Source organism: Papaver somniferum, chromosome 8 (assembly GCF_003573695.1).
Source record: "Papaver somniferum cultivar HN1 chromosome 8, ASM357369v1, whole genome shotgun sequence".
NCBI lineage: Eukaryota > Viridiplantae > Streptophyta > Magnoliopsida > Ranunculales > Papaveraceae > Papaver > Papaver somniferum.
Genome location: NC_039365.1, coordinates 30563142 through 30578689, shown reverse-complemented (window position 1 = coordinate 30578689; position 15548 = coordinate 30563142). Strand labels below are relative to the sequence as shown.

The following is a 15548-nucleotide window of genomic DNA, read 5'->3' as shown; positions in this document are numbered from 1 at the left end:
TAGCTCACCATTCTACCCGGAGTTAACGTACGGTGACACACACTCAAAAATAAAAGCTTTTTAGTTAACTACAAAAAATTGAAGGTCTGGTGCCTCTGTTGATATGAAAATAGGTAGTCTCCACTAATGATTGATCAACAACTCTAATAATGCATTCCCCTACACCTAATTTGCCACCGGCATGATTAAATCCATTATTTAAAACTCTAACAAGGAAGAAATCTGAACGTAGTTCCCTAACACTTCCAAGTTCAGTTATGTCGGTCAGAATTCTCTATGTAAACATACCTAGAAGTATGCTAGTGATTCTAAAAATCTCTATAAGTTGAAGGTTTTTTTTTTAATGCAAATATTTACAAATTTTTTGAAAAAAAATCGACTCAAAAAGGCTAAAAGCTCTATATGTAAAATACTGAAAACACCCCCCCACACTTTAACTTTACATTGTCCTCAATGTAATTGAGTCATCCAAAGTAAAATAAGTTGGAAAATAAAAATATGGTATGCAAAACTTAGAAAAATAAAACATAAAGATAGAAATACAAAACCAGTGGGTTGCCTCCCGTCTAGCGCTTAGTTTAACGTCCCCAGCCTGACTTGACATACATTCAGATTACTCCTCCAGAGGGAGCAAATCACGAAGCTCAATCTCATCAACATCCACCTTTTCGCATGGAACCTCCCCATAAACCAATAATCTGAAATTTTGGTAGTCCACCCAGAAAACAATTTACAATTCTAGTAACAACTTCACACAATTATTAGCATAAGGTAAAGATAATAAAACTGCTACTTTATGGAAGCTTCCCCCATACTTAGTACTTTCTACACTCGGAAGTGTATATAAAACATAAAATATGGGTACTTCGGGTTCCTCTCGGTGAACCTGCACAATGCTAGAATCAAACACATCTAGTGGTGGATAATTCGAAGTAAAATAATCCGTTAAAACTTTGGAAGCACACAACTCCAATCCTAAGTGATGCGGATCAAAAGATTTAGAAATATGTAAAGGATTAGACAAACCTTCCACAATATCTTGTGTTACAGGATCTTCATCATTCTTAAAGAATTGCAATGAATTATTTACCTCATGTGTATCGTGGTCCTCTATCAAACGTTTTAGTCATTCTTCATCGGTTTATGCTTCAACTAAATTCTCGGCATCATTATAATCCTTGGCAAGTTCAATTGGGTGTTCCACGACTTTAATCAATTTGGTTTCTTTCTCAATCTCCATCTCTTCAACAACCTCGTCATCGGAATCTGAGTCCTCTCCTATAAAGTCTAGTTCATTAGTGCAAATCTTAGGGTCTTCCATATGAGTCTCCGATGAAGGAATAATTGGGTTTACTTCCTGCAAATCAACCGGCCTAAAAAAATTGTAATCCGGATATTCTTCATAACGTTGATATGCATTTGAGTATTATACCGTTCACAACAATTGTTCGGTCATTCCAAGGCTCCTCCTTTTGAATAGGCGAATAATCATTATTACGATCAAATGTTGGAATAACTTCATCACTATTACACGAAATTTCCAAAGGTTGCTCATCTTCAAAATATTCTTTGTCACCCATAGGAATTTCGGAATTGTTTTGGTTTTGAGGCCATACTTCTTCCTCATACCTATTTTTACCGAGTTGAGAAAGTTGTTCGTATAATTTCTTTGAATTTCGGTCATTCGAAGGTTTGAAGTTGTCTATGTGATTCCTCCCACTCATCATAGGTTTGAAGTGATTCTTGCATCATGGTACACATCCGTTCTGCAATACTAGAGAATTTCTGATCAAAAGTATAACTATTCTCCCGTCCTTGTGGTTGCTCCCTTACATACCCGTCATAAGTTTATTGATATGCATGAGAGTACCCGTAAGGTTCCATAGGATATGGATCATGGACAAATGATTGGTTTTGATTATATCCTTGATATGGTTGGTAATTATCATAAAACTGAGATTGAAAACCATATTGATTAGTATCAAATTGATCACCACTGTGATGTGATTGATCTTGTACACTGTACATGTTATTTCCAAATGGAAACATGACGATGATAAAAAATTATAACAATTAAATTTAATTCAACCTAAAAATAAAAATAAAAATAAATAATTATGCACACAAATCGTTTAAATAATTTTCCCCCGTTCTAAACGGGCTATGAATACTATTAATCCATTGTGAACACAATATAAAAATAAAATCAAGAAGCAAAATAATAATAATAAAAAAAAAACAACTAAAGTACTTAAAAAAACAACTAAAACTAAAAGAAAAATCTAAAAACGAAAGTACTAAATAAAATTACTAAAAGAAAATAAAACAACTAAAAGCTACCGACTACTCCCCGGCAACAGCGCCAAAATTTGATGCGCGTCATTAACGCAACAAATTAATTACACCTTTCCACACAATTAACTGGTAATATAATGGCAAGGAGTTCGTACCCACAAAGAGCATGGAGTTTTTAGCTGTTAAAAAGTAACTAAAAATGGGGTTTTTAGCTTTTTAAATCAAAGTAACTACTAAAATAAATAAATAAATAAATATTAGTTTAAAGCAATAAGGAGAAAGATGACTAAGGAATCATTCGCCGTCACTGAACCGAAGCCTAATTAAATGCAAATTTATTTATTGTTGAACTTATATTGCTACCAACCATAGAATAACAATAAGCTCTGCTATCCCCCGGATTCCTACTGTCACTGGATACAGAAGCGCTCGACTACTAGATTCTATCCAACCAACCCACCAAGAATAAGCTCTCAAGGTGTAAATTAGTCGGTGCTTTACACTCTGTGAATCAGTTTGATCCCAGCATCAGACGCATAAGCTCGGTCTGCTTACTAGTGTTATCTTTATACACAATTTATTAACAAAATCCTTCTGTCAGCTCTTGCGATTTACTAATGTGTAAAGAGTTAGTGTGACAATTACACGTATCACATAACCCTAAACTAGTAGAAGAAATATTGATTGGTTAATTTAATTTATCATTTTAAATAACCCTCAATATTCTTAGACAACCAAAATAATATAGATAATCAATAATATAATAAAACTTGAAATAAACGTGATTAAAGAAAATACTGCTTCATGGTTCAGGACTTTGAAATCTTCCTAATCAATTAAAAGTTTAGTTATTCATAATTAGAATGTACTAGTAAATAAATAAAGAAGAAGGAATTAAGTAAAATTAGAAACAGAAGCTCGCGACAAAAGCCACGAGCTTTCTTTCTCGCTACAATGGTAAAGGATTAAGTGAAGGAAGAAGTGGTTCTCCTCCTTGGAAATTGATCCAAAAGAAGAGGTGGTAAAAAGATAAGTGGTAGGCCGAGGTGAACTTTTATCTCACTATCGACCTATATTTATAAAAGAGAGTCACCGCTATAGTTTCCTCCGTCAAATCCGTATGCGATAAGAAGTAAAGCGCCTACCAAAACAGTCTTGTTGCAGTTGGAATCAATTGGTGCTGATTCAGAGTAACACGGTGCACCTGAGAAATGTGTATAGTAATTCCAGTCCATTCGATCATTCCAGAAATGCACGTGTCTTCATATGGTCCGTCGGTTTAACCAGCTTCAATGGATCGCGTTACATCAGATCATCGCCTTTTCCCAAAACGCGTCAATCATTTTCTCTTCCCATCAGATTTTGTCGGACTGTTCCCTTACAAACGCAGAAGATAAAATATGTAGGGACCACGAATGCGTCACGAGCCAAACAACATAAGAAGTAGTCTTCTCTTCCATTACCGTCCACTGTCCGCAGCTCCGAGCTTCCATTATAACCCATCAAACAGCGTCATCGTCCACAGCTCCATTACTGCCATAAGAATCTCTTTTTGACTGCACCATTCTCGTGTTCTTCTTTTCCCATCACGATCAACTTCCATCTGTTCACAGCATCAACATGATCATCCCGAACATCAGCATCATCATCTACTGCCATTATCCCAAAGCTCAAGCTTCATTTTCCATCTTCTGCCATTGTTGTTATCAGCTCGACTTCCATTAAACTAGCGTATATAGTTTGCAGCAACAACGACCCATATTTCCCTCACCGATCAGCTTTATCACTGGCTCGGCCACCATCAATGGCACCAAACCAACTTCTCTGACTCTGTTTCCTCAACTGCTCCTCTTCATCGCAGATAGCTCGTCTTCCTTCTTCTCTGCATCTTCACCACGACCCATCTCGTCATCGTGGAGTTCAATGGAATCAAACGAATAATCCACTGCCAAATTCGATTATGAGTGATTTATCGAAATCAGGCTAATACCCAAGATTTCTATCAGCTTCAATGACCCACTGATGTCTGCCAAATCTCGAATATCACTTTTCCAAAATCCATCATCGTCTTGATCATCATGATCATCAAGTTCCGATTGCAATTGCCTGCATTCTATTTTTTAACAATGAAGATGAAGTGCCCTGAGTAATAAGTTGGGTGCCTTTAACAATCTTTGAATTTTTGTAGCCCCTTAAGTAAAAGAGTGAACTGTCTTTAGCAGTTCCTTTGAACTTGACTGCCCCTTAACATACTGACTACCCCTTAAGAAATCTTGTAATTGAACGTGTTCCAATTGGTCTTTGGCCCTTCTTCACTTGTAGTTAGCTTCTTTCATTGCACACTTAAGCACAAATTCACTTCTTTTTGGATGATTCACCTAATAAAACTTAAATAAGACAAAACAAGCGTAATATACAACAATTTGCAAGAATACAAGCAATTACTAGCATGGAATTGACACCAGTAATATGTGAAATATGCACTTATCAAGGATGGTACGCATTTTTTCTTTTTCATCAAACAAAGTGATGTTAAGATTCCCTGTTATTCGATGATTCAGCAAGATGGCCACGCTCTCTGATTTAAGATTTTTCGTGGGGTTGTAGTAATGAGGTTCAAACTCTCGGACTTGTGAAGGATGATTTTTTTTAGACTTAATAAAAAAAAAATATATACAATAAAAATATTAATAATGGTGAGAGGTACTGAGACTAATGATTCCGCCAATCTTCATAACATAGGGCTCAATGATTTATTCTCAACAATAATCGTTCAAAACATATATGGACTCTTATTTTGCCAAAGTAGATTCTCAAAACATTGATTGTAAATGTTAAGCATGGAACATCAAATCACCTAAGCTAAGCATGACCCATCTAATCAAATAACACCCGATTTAATCAAATCATATTTCAATTATTTTTTAATGCAAAAGTCTTAAAAAAAATTAATAAAATTACCCATGTATGAAGCTCGGCCTCCTCCGTCGTCCCAGTGTTGGGGTTTAACTCATCATAGTAAAAATGCTCTCAAAATAATTTATTATGTCTCAAAAATGGTTTACAAATGATGAGAAGAAGAGAAAATGGTGTAAAACTGTAATCTGCGACGCACAAAAAGCGTCACACAATGAACGATAAAAGACAAGTGCTGCTGCTGTTTAGACTGCGCTGCGACCCACGTCTGTGCGTTTTGGACACTGTTTATAAGCGACTGTCCTTGCGAGTCCGTTCTTCGTGTTCTTGGTGTTCTTCATCATCAGCAGCAGCAGCAACAGAGTTTCATCAACTCTTGATTTCTGCTTCTCTGGACCTCTTCTCGACCCCAAACTCTCGACAACCTCTCTGTAGCACATTAGGAACATATTTATACGTAATTGAACCATTGAATCTCCTCCATTAACTCCAAATAATCTTCATTTACTTGGCCATTGAAGAAAAATATTTCGGAATATTTTCTTCCCTGAATTATCTCTATACGCGTCTGGAGCTGTAAATGGTGAGTATTTTCTTTGTTTATCTCAAACACACTTCAGAATATAGCCAAGCTCCATCCAAACACGAGCAGCACACTTCCAACTCATCAAAACCCCGTGAAATATTTTCCATGCACGCGTCTACTCTGATTTCATCTGATGGATTTTCCAGCCAAATTTGATCGCATCCAACACCCATATCCTTCCTGTCTAGCCCAGCAGAAGATACCCAATGAGTTTCAGCCATTGAATAGGCCTGAAACTCCTTCAAAAATCGATTGGCAAATATGCCAGTAAATAACCAATTTTTCCCGCCAATTTTGGAATTTGAATTTGGGAAGAAAACTGGCCTCCCCCTAATCCAGTTCTGGTGTCCCTTTAGCAATTGAGGCTGAAATAGTAATTTTTGGGTGGAAATAGTAATTTTTCTTGGTTCCTCCGGGACATTTATGTGACGTTTCCAGTGCATTTCTGGGGTTCCTTTAATACTTTATCTTGGGGGTGTAAAACACCACTTTTTGAGCCCATTTCGCCGCAAGGGCTTATTTCTCTAAAATTTCTTACAAGAACACAAAATAACACAATAAGTACTTAATCGAGTCTAACAATACAGAATATTGAGAACAAAATAGACACATAAATGCGTCTATCAAATACCCCCAAACTTATTATTTGCTAGTCCTCGAGCAAAACTAAAAAATAAAACCGAGTTAATCTCGGGTTGGTTTAACAGAGGTGTACCCACAAAAACCATGACTTCTAATTGGTCACAAGTATCCAAAGAGCTATGAAGACATACATATTCTCAACCTATCTCCAAGTAACTAGAATGCCAGAGAAATTAAAGGTGTCAGCTCTAAAGCTGACTGAAGAAAAGGAGAGACACATCCGCACGACTGCTAGATAAAGAGATATCCGCTACACAGCTAGATAAACATTGTAAGATGCGTCCGCTGCTTTACAACTGGATAAGATTAGGAGAGAGATAAAGATGAGAGGGACATCTGCTACACAGCTGGACTAATTACGTGTGATGAGTTAAACCAGTGCTAGAAAGATCTTGTGCCAGATTGAAAGCAGACTAACAAAGCAACCAAAATGCATCTTTCTTCGACTCTCTCACAGTGCTCAGTAGAAATAACGTCTTCTTCGGTCTTCAACTGTTGATGATAAACTCTCGAACCTCATAGAACCTTGACAATTAACTCTTCTCTTCGATTTCTTGCTTGACTTATAAATTTCTTCTTCCCTATGGCCTTATTGAACAAAAAGAACGTAATGATGTTTTTTTTTTCATTTTTCATTTTTTTTTTGTTTTTTTACAAGACAAAAATTTACATGGCCATGAGAGAAGGACTTTAGAACTTGGATCTTCACAACTTGTGATGTCTTGGTATCATGAACTTCAACAACTTATATCATTTGCTCTTGTAACTTCTTGTAACTAAGTCTTCAACTTTGATTTTTGAATTATTCTTTTCTATTGTTGCTTCTAAACCTTAAACGTCTTCAACTTTTTCATAAATTTTGATGTCACTCCGCTTGTTGATGATGATAAGTTTCTACTGAGAGAGAGTCGTAATCCAGTAACTAAGACTACATTGTGAGGTTGCTCTGTCTTTCTGGCATTTCCTTCTGACCTACTTGCCTTTCCATCATGGATGGTTAGGTCCATCACGGTTACCCTCTAAAAGGAACAAGTTCTCTCCTGAATTTCAAGGATCTCAATGTCTTTTTCTCTAATGTCTCAATAGGTTGTTATCTCTAGCATTCCAATTTCTATCTTTTCGGTGAGAAACAGTATGTAAACTTAGCTAACCGGGTACTATGTGACGCTAGAATTTTCAAAAATGCGACTAAAATGTTTCTCCCATACCCCCAAACTTAAATCTAACATTGTCCTCGATGTTCTAAAGATAAAATTAAAAGCATGAACAAGGAGAAACTGTTACCAATGAAGCAAAAAGATAAGGAAAGATATTACCATGTCGCATGAATATTGGGTTACCTCCCAAGAAGTGCTAAGTTTAAAGTCTTCAGCCAGACTAAGCAAGGATTAGTCACCACGTAGAATCATATAGTAGTAGCCGGAATAACTGTGGGTCATCTGGATCAAAAAGTGTTACCCACAAGAAGAGGAAACTGCAACAGACCAAGAAGATACCGAACATACCCTTGCTTAAGACAACTACATCTAGTTGTGGTTCAGGTTCAGGCTCTATAAAAGGGTCTAAATAAAAGGTTTTCATCGGTTGGATTTCCTCAAAGCTAAGATCCGGTTCAGGTATTAGAGTCTGGAAAAACTCAACTAAGAACTTATAAGCACATAACAACAACCTGAATAACTGGGATCCTCTAAGTCAATCAGATTTGACTCACACAGCTGACCACAATGAAAGAGGTGGTCTTCCTTAAGAAAATGTGTCGACCCTAATATCCTAAAGTGATTAGGTTTAGTCTCAAAACTTAATAACCGACACATCTTAAAATCAAAAGTTCCCACAATTGGTAGAAACGTTTTTGGTGGGAAAACAAAGTCAATCTTGGATTATTGCCTGATTAACCACATCAACCAGAGGATGGTTTCTAACAGTTGAGACTCGTGTTGAATATTATTAAGTTCGGGAAAACGAGTACGAAGATAGTCTCGTAAGATGGGTGAGGCATTGATGTCAAGTCCCAAGTGAGGGATATTTTTAAGAGTTAAAGAACATGGAGAATGATAATCACCCCCAAACTTAGAGTTTTCGGCGTCTCTAGGTAGACTGGTCATAATCTCCCTAATTTCTAGGTATCAGATTCCTGAAAGTGGGCGATTGATTTTTCTAAGTCAGGTTCATCCCCGCTAATCTCTACGAGTTCTTCTAAGACTATTGTTTCTAAATCGTTTGACTCGAAAACAGTACTCTCAAGATAAACTGGTTCCTCTAAACCATCATCGGTTTCGTAATCATCGTCTAAAACGGGGGTATTTCTAGTCAAATCCTCGTCCTTTTGAATAGGTAAATAATTATTAAAATTATTTGGATTTGAACTAGAAATATCATTATAATCATCATCACCATCCTCCTCATCATCATCACCACAATATAATTTTTGATATTCACGAATTGTCAAGCTTTGTTCCCAACTACATGGTCTATGTTTATAATATTTCTCATAGATCGTTAGAGGTGATTCCTCAATAAAAGTTGGAGTATCCATATATCGCTGCCCATGCATATATTCACCAAGAGTCATTTCCGAAGACGTCTCTTGATAACGAGAATTTCTAGACATATATTCTCGCAACGTCATCGCAGGTGGCGTCTCCTCAAAAAGATTCATCACTGAAGAAATATAAACTACAGAGGAATTCTATACAATCACAAACAAGGCCGACTCGACTCCACCAAAGCAAACATAAATATTTCTAGCAAACAAAAAGCATGATGGCTCCACTTAGATTGTTTCTAGACCAGCTTCTATCTCTCGAAGGGGAATTCTCTACAGTTTGAGCAACACCTCTGGATCAATCCGAGCTAATGTGAGATGAAACTGAGGCGAGGGACGCTCAATGGAGCTTTGATACCCAAGGCCTCACCGGCGTTACAAGGCGGCTTGTTTCAACTCCCAGAAGTCACCATGAACTTTGAAGTTGCTTAAAAGGTAACCAATATCCTTCGAAATTTTTTCCTAACAAGCTCGATACCCTATAGGTCTCTTTCTAATCAGATTTTAAAGCTTGGGTTCGCGTTAGGTTTTGTTTTCCTAAAACGGGCAAGAAGGGAACGGTGATGAAATCCTAACCCTTATCTTGTTTAGGCCAGGCCTTGCTCTTTACTAGGAAAATAAAGACAGTCTGGTTCGTCCTCAAACAATTATCACCTTAAGGCATACAGTAACTCGCTTGCAGGGGATTCGCGAGTGTTTCGATTGGACTTACCTCCCGTACCAGACGGGGGATGAACCGTTGTCGTCGACTCGGGCCACGACTCCTATGCCGTGTACGAACCCGAGGGGCCGAGACGATATAGTAATCGTCGTCCTTCCCTGCACACAGTTTATATAATTTTTTTTTTTTTTTAATAATACCCTTCCGTAGGGTTAAAAAAAGAATAAAGTCCAATTGTCCAGAATAAAGTCCAAATAAAAAGTCCAAAAATTACAAAAATTATGAAAAATAAAGCCTATTTACAAATCCTAAAAAAAATTATGTGTTTTTTTTCTTCTCTTTTAGCTTTTAGCTTTAAGCTTTTTGTTCCCAAGTCCTTAGTATTCCACTTCGAACCTGTAAATCAAAGACACAAAAAGAAACGTAAAAAGGAACAAATAATAGTAAAAAAAATAAATAATAAAAACCTAAAAATTCTACCTAAGCACAAATCCGCGTCGGCGACGCCAAAATGATTTAAGATTTTTCGTGGGGTTGTAGTAATGAGGTTCAAACTCTCGGACTTGTGAAGGATGATTTTTTTTAGACTTAATAAAAAAAAAATATATACAATAAAAATATTAACAATGGTGAGAGGTACTGAGACTAATGATTCGGTCAATCTTCATAACATAGGGCTCAATGATTTATTCTCAACAATAATCGTTCAAAACATATATGGACTCTTATTTTGCCAAAGTAGATTCTCAAAACATTGATTGTAAATGTTAAGCATGGAACATCAAATCACCTAAGCTAAGCATGACCCATCTAATCAAATAACACCCAATTTAATCAAATCATATTTCAATTATTTTTTAATGCAAAAGTCTTAAAAAGAATTAATAAAATTACCCATGTATGAAGCTCGGCCTCCTCCGTCGTCCCAGTGTTGGGGTTTAACTCATCATAGTAAAAATGCTCTCAAAATAATTTATTATGTCTCAAAAATGGTTTACAAATGATGAGAAGAAGAGAAAATGGTGTAAAACTGTAATCTGCGACGCACAAAAAGCGTCACAGAATGAACGATAAAAGACAAGTGCTGCTGCTGTTTAGACTGCGCTGCGACCCACGGCTGTGCGTCTTAGACACTGTTCATAAGCGACTGTCCTTGCGAGTCCGTTCTTCGTGTTCTTGGTGTTCTTCATCAGCAGCAGCAGCAGCAACAGAGTTTCATCAACTCTTGATTTCTGCTTCTCTGGACCTCCTCTCGACCCCAAACTCTCGACAACCTCTCTGTAGCACATTAGGAACATATTTATACGTAATTGAACCATTGAATCTCCTCCATTAACTCCAAATAATCTTCATTTACTCGGCCATTGAAGAAAAATATTTCGGAATATTTTCTTCCCTGAATTATCTCTATACGCGTCTGGAGCTGTAAATGGTGAGTATATTTTCTTTGTTTATCTCAAACACACTTCAGAATATAGCCAAGCTCCATCCAAACACGAGCAGCACACTTCCAAATCATCAAAATCCCGTGAAATATTTTCCATGCACACGTCTGCTCTGATTTCATCTGATGGATTTTCCAGCCAAATTTGATCGCATCCAACACCCATATCCTTCCTGTCTAGCCCAGCAGAAGATACCCAATGAGTTTCAGCCATTAAATCGGCCTGAAACTCCTTCAAAAATCGATTGGCAAATATGCCAGTAAATAACCAAATTTTCCCGCCAATTTTGGAATTTGAATTTGGGAAGAAAACTGGCCTCCCCTTAATCCAGTTCTGGTGTCCCTTTAGCAATTGGGGCTGAAATAGTAATTTTTGGGTGGAAATAGTAATTTTTCTTGGTTCCTCCGGGACATTTCTGTGACGTTTCCAGTGCATTTCTGGGGTTCGTTTAATACTTTATCTTGGGGGTGTAAAACACCACTTTTTGAGCCCATTTCGCCGCAAGGGCTTATTTCTCTAAAATTTCCTACAAGAACACAAAATAACACAATAAGTACTTAATCGAGTCTAACAATACAGAATATTGAGAACAAAATAGACACATAAATGCGTCTATCACTCTCCAAAGAAATGGTCATTTCACTCCACCTACATATGGCCGTGTGAGTATCCAGACACCATCTGGAGATAAAAGTGATCAAGCCCGTAATGTTTTTCCTAATTCGAAGTGTTGCAGAAGCCATAACAGCATTGATGATTTGCGCCTTGGTCAGATTGGCCTTCACGCAGCCTTGACTTATCATGAATTGCATCCATTTACCAAAATACTACAATGGACTTTGACAGATCTTGAAGTCGATAGGAGAAACAGGATACTCTTTTCTCTAAAGACAAAACCGCATTATGCGCCCTGGCCGAACCGATTGGACGTCTCCCTCATTTTCGGAACCGGTCAAAAGGATCGCGACATATTTGGGATGTGTCCTCCTAATTGTGGAAGACTTTGTGAATAACTCATCATCCATATTCGGTTTGTAGACGCTAGCTGTAAGGACCCTCAAGCACGTCTACGCTATTAAACCAGTCAAGAGACGATTTAGCCGATGATGACGTAATTAATTAAATATGCAGAATAAATTTAATAGAAATTAATTAAATAATAAGATATATAAGAAACTAGTACCATTAAATAGATCTCAAAAAATTATGCAAAATAGTTTACTTGATAATGTTATTCGGGTTCTCGGCGTCGGACGAGTAAGACACGACATTTGGTTAGCTGAAGGAGTCAAAGTCAATCGTGAAAGCCACGCGCATTTGACCATTAATTGATGTTTAATTAAAGGGTTTGTATATAATTAACTTTCATCACCATGATTAATTTGGATAGAATTTACTATATAACAACCATGTAAGCTTGTCATGTATGTATTGGTTAATGCATATAATAAGATAATATTTCGAGTTAGTAATTTGGTAAATATATGTAGAGTTATCTTCTACCATGTGTTGTTGAACTAGAGAGAGGGAGACTAAGTCAGCTGGAGAGGTGTCGTGATTATGGGTTGCTAAGTATAAATAATTCAAGGTGAGTTGGCTAGTTTAGATAATGATGCATTATTATATAAAATGATAATGTCGCGTCTTAAATCCAATCTATATTTCTTTAACAAGCATAGTTAGTAAGTTAGACTAGGGAGAGAGGAAGAGAACCATATGTACCGAACAGAGAATTCAATTGGAAATAGAGACACCGTACAAAGTATAGAGATGAACGGGAGATAACGCAGGTCGTGAAACAGGAGTAATTATGGTGCTGGAACGGGATTGAACACCAAGCGTTAATTAAGGTGATTTTTAGCTTTTTGTAGCTTATTTTTCATTTGGTAACTTAATTTAGCTAGTTATAATCCCAATAAATCAAGAAGCCTGACACTATCTTTTGTAGTTCATTCTCATACCATATAGTTATCATTTTAGTTGAGTAGTTTGTATATGTGTGCGTACAGCTAGCTTGTTGGTCTTGGTTCATCGGTTGATATACATAGATAGTTAATTAGATGTTACAGTATTAGTTGATAAAATTTCATGCATGGCTTGGACTTGCAGTTAGGTTCTGGTAGTTGGTTTAATATTTAGTGCATTATTTAGATGGAAAGAAATGATTGTTAGGTTAGTCATTAATTTAATGGTTTGGAGTTGGATGAGAAAATGATGATTTTTATATATTTAATAACATAATAGAAATAAGTTGAAGAGTCATTAAGGTCTACAATCCTAATTCTATTTAGGAAGATTCTCTGGGAGGTTAAAGTTAGTAATGTTCACTTAGAGTTAGTAATGTTCACTTAGCGCGTAACCGGAAATTTGTGGTTGTTATGTTATGACTGTTGTGTGAGTCTATTGACTAAAATCTTAGAGTTTCTGTGTGATTAACAGTTAATCTAATTTAACAACGATTGATTCAAAGGATAATTATATGGAACGCGGATTTTGAGGTAGGCGTGGCTTGTCATCAAAAGAGGTGGGAATACTTTTAACTCTTTTGTGACCATTGTTGTTTTCTTTCATAAAAGTTTATGTTTAACAAATTCATGTATTGCCTAATTGTGTATTTCAAGCATAGTTTTATTTTAAATTTCGAAAATACTGTTGATTCTTTTAATCTTTCCATTGCTTGGAAAGGAATTGTAATGCTTTGTTAGTCTTTATGAATTGATTGGGAAATGAACATTTCCATTTGAGGTATACAGGATACTCTCATTCATTTGGTGTGTAAGGAATTGGTCGACACCAAACATATGTTCTAGGTGTGGAAGGAATTGGCCGACACCAACATTGGTGTGGAAGGAATTGGTGGACAGCAATGAATTCTAGTGGATGTGTAAGGAATTGGTCGACATCCAATATAGTTTATTATTTTGAAGAAGTTGTTAGTTCCATATATCATGATTTGTTTATTTCTGTGAACTGGATTGTCTTTTAGTGTTTTGGGAAAACATGAATTGTTTTTCAAATTATTTCAATGATTACTTGAAAGCTAAATGTTATTCCTGTGAGGCACTCCTTTTAGGGATGATGTGCTCATCCATTCCCACTTTCAGCTTCAGAGACAGATCAAAGTTGCGCAGCGAAATCTCGAAGAGTTGACTCTGTTAATTAGTTAACTTCTGATATGTGTATTATGTTGTTTATTTTATTTGAAAACCAAATGACTATTGTATATGTATCATTTGAGAGAAGTTCTTGTATATATATGCCTGAGCGGAGCTAGTATTGGGTTAAATTCTATAGCAGATTTTCTAATTGAATGTTTAAGTAAATGTTTTAGATTCTTAGTGCCCCTTTGTTTAGTTAATCACTTGATTTAGTCAGCTGCTAGCTTTGGGGGCGCTATAAAATTGGTATCAGAGCTCACTATTAGATATTATATGGGAAATATAGAAATTATCCAGTGCTAGTTAGTGAAATAGATTAGTTTAGAACTGGGTTGGGTCGTGAGATAAATTTAATCACTAAAATCTATGAATAACTAAAAGATTTATTTGATTGGTTTATGTGTTTGTTTTATTGTTTGTTTATGTAATGAAGTAAAAATTGTAGGGTACACCAATAACTTTAGCTAACAAAGTTTAGAGAATAATTAATTTTAATAACTTAACACTTAGTTAATCCAACATTTGGGAATAGTGAGAGTTGTGTTTTCTCTGTTCGTAGGAAGGCATTGTTGGGCTTGGCCAATCTTGGCAGGGCAACTGAATTCAGAGATAACCGATCATAGAAGTTAATATGATTTTTTAGAAAACCGATAATTATAAAGTCAATTAGAAAGATTCGTACGAATATCTCTTGTAATTAGAGACAAGTATTTTATAATATAGACATTACTTTAAGAGACTTAGACTTCTGTATCTGATAGAACTTAAAATCAGCATAGTTCAATCTAGAGCTATAAATTTTAGTTGTAGAAGCCATATGGGCTTGTGCTTTATTTCTTGTTGTTTGCGTTTAAATAAGAGATAGGATTATTCTTTAAGGTCGGGAGTTTTGAAGACCATAAAGGTAGTTCGATTTTCAAGGAAGAAAATGAATAAGGTGGGGAGAATGTAAGGACCCTCAAGCACGTCTACGATATTAGACCAGTCAAGAGACGATTTAGCCGATAATAACGTAATTAATTAAATATGAAGAATAAATTTAATAAAAATTAATTAAATAATAAAATGGATATAAAACTAGTACCATTAAATAGATCTCGAAAAATTATGCAAAATAGTTTACTTGATAATGTTATTCGGGTTTCCGGGCGTCGGGCGAGTAAGAGTAAGACACGACATTTGGTTAGCTGAAGGAGTCAAAGTCAATTGTGAAAGCCACGCGTATTTGACCATTAATTGATGTCTAATTAAAGGGTTTATATATAATTAAATTTCATCACCATGATTAATTTGGATAGAA

General features: G+C 36.1%; 1 long non-coding RNA gene across 1 annotated transcript; it reads left to right on the top strand.

Annotated features, from left to right (window-relative positions):
* The first annotated feature begins 12791 nt into the window (after window positions 1-12791).
* On the top strand, window positions 12792-14240 carry LOC113302747. Its single transcript, XR_003337071.1, has 3 exons — window positions 12792-12940; window positions 13530-13614; window positions 13844-14240. It is a non-coding gene; the product is annotated as an uncharacterized LOC113302747 (long non-coding RNA).
* The last annotated feature ends 1308 nt before the right edge of the window (window positions 14241-15548 follow it).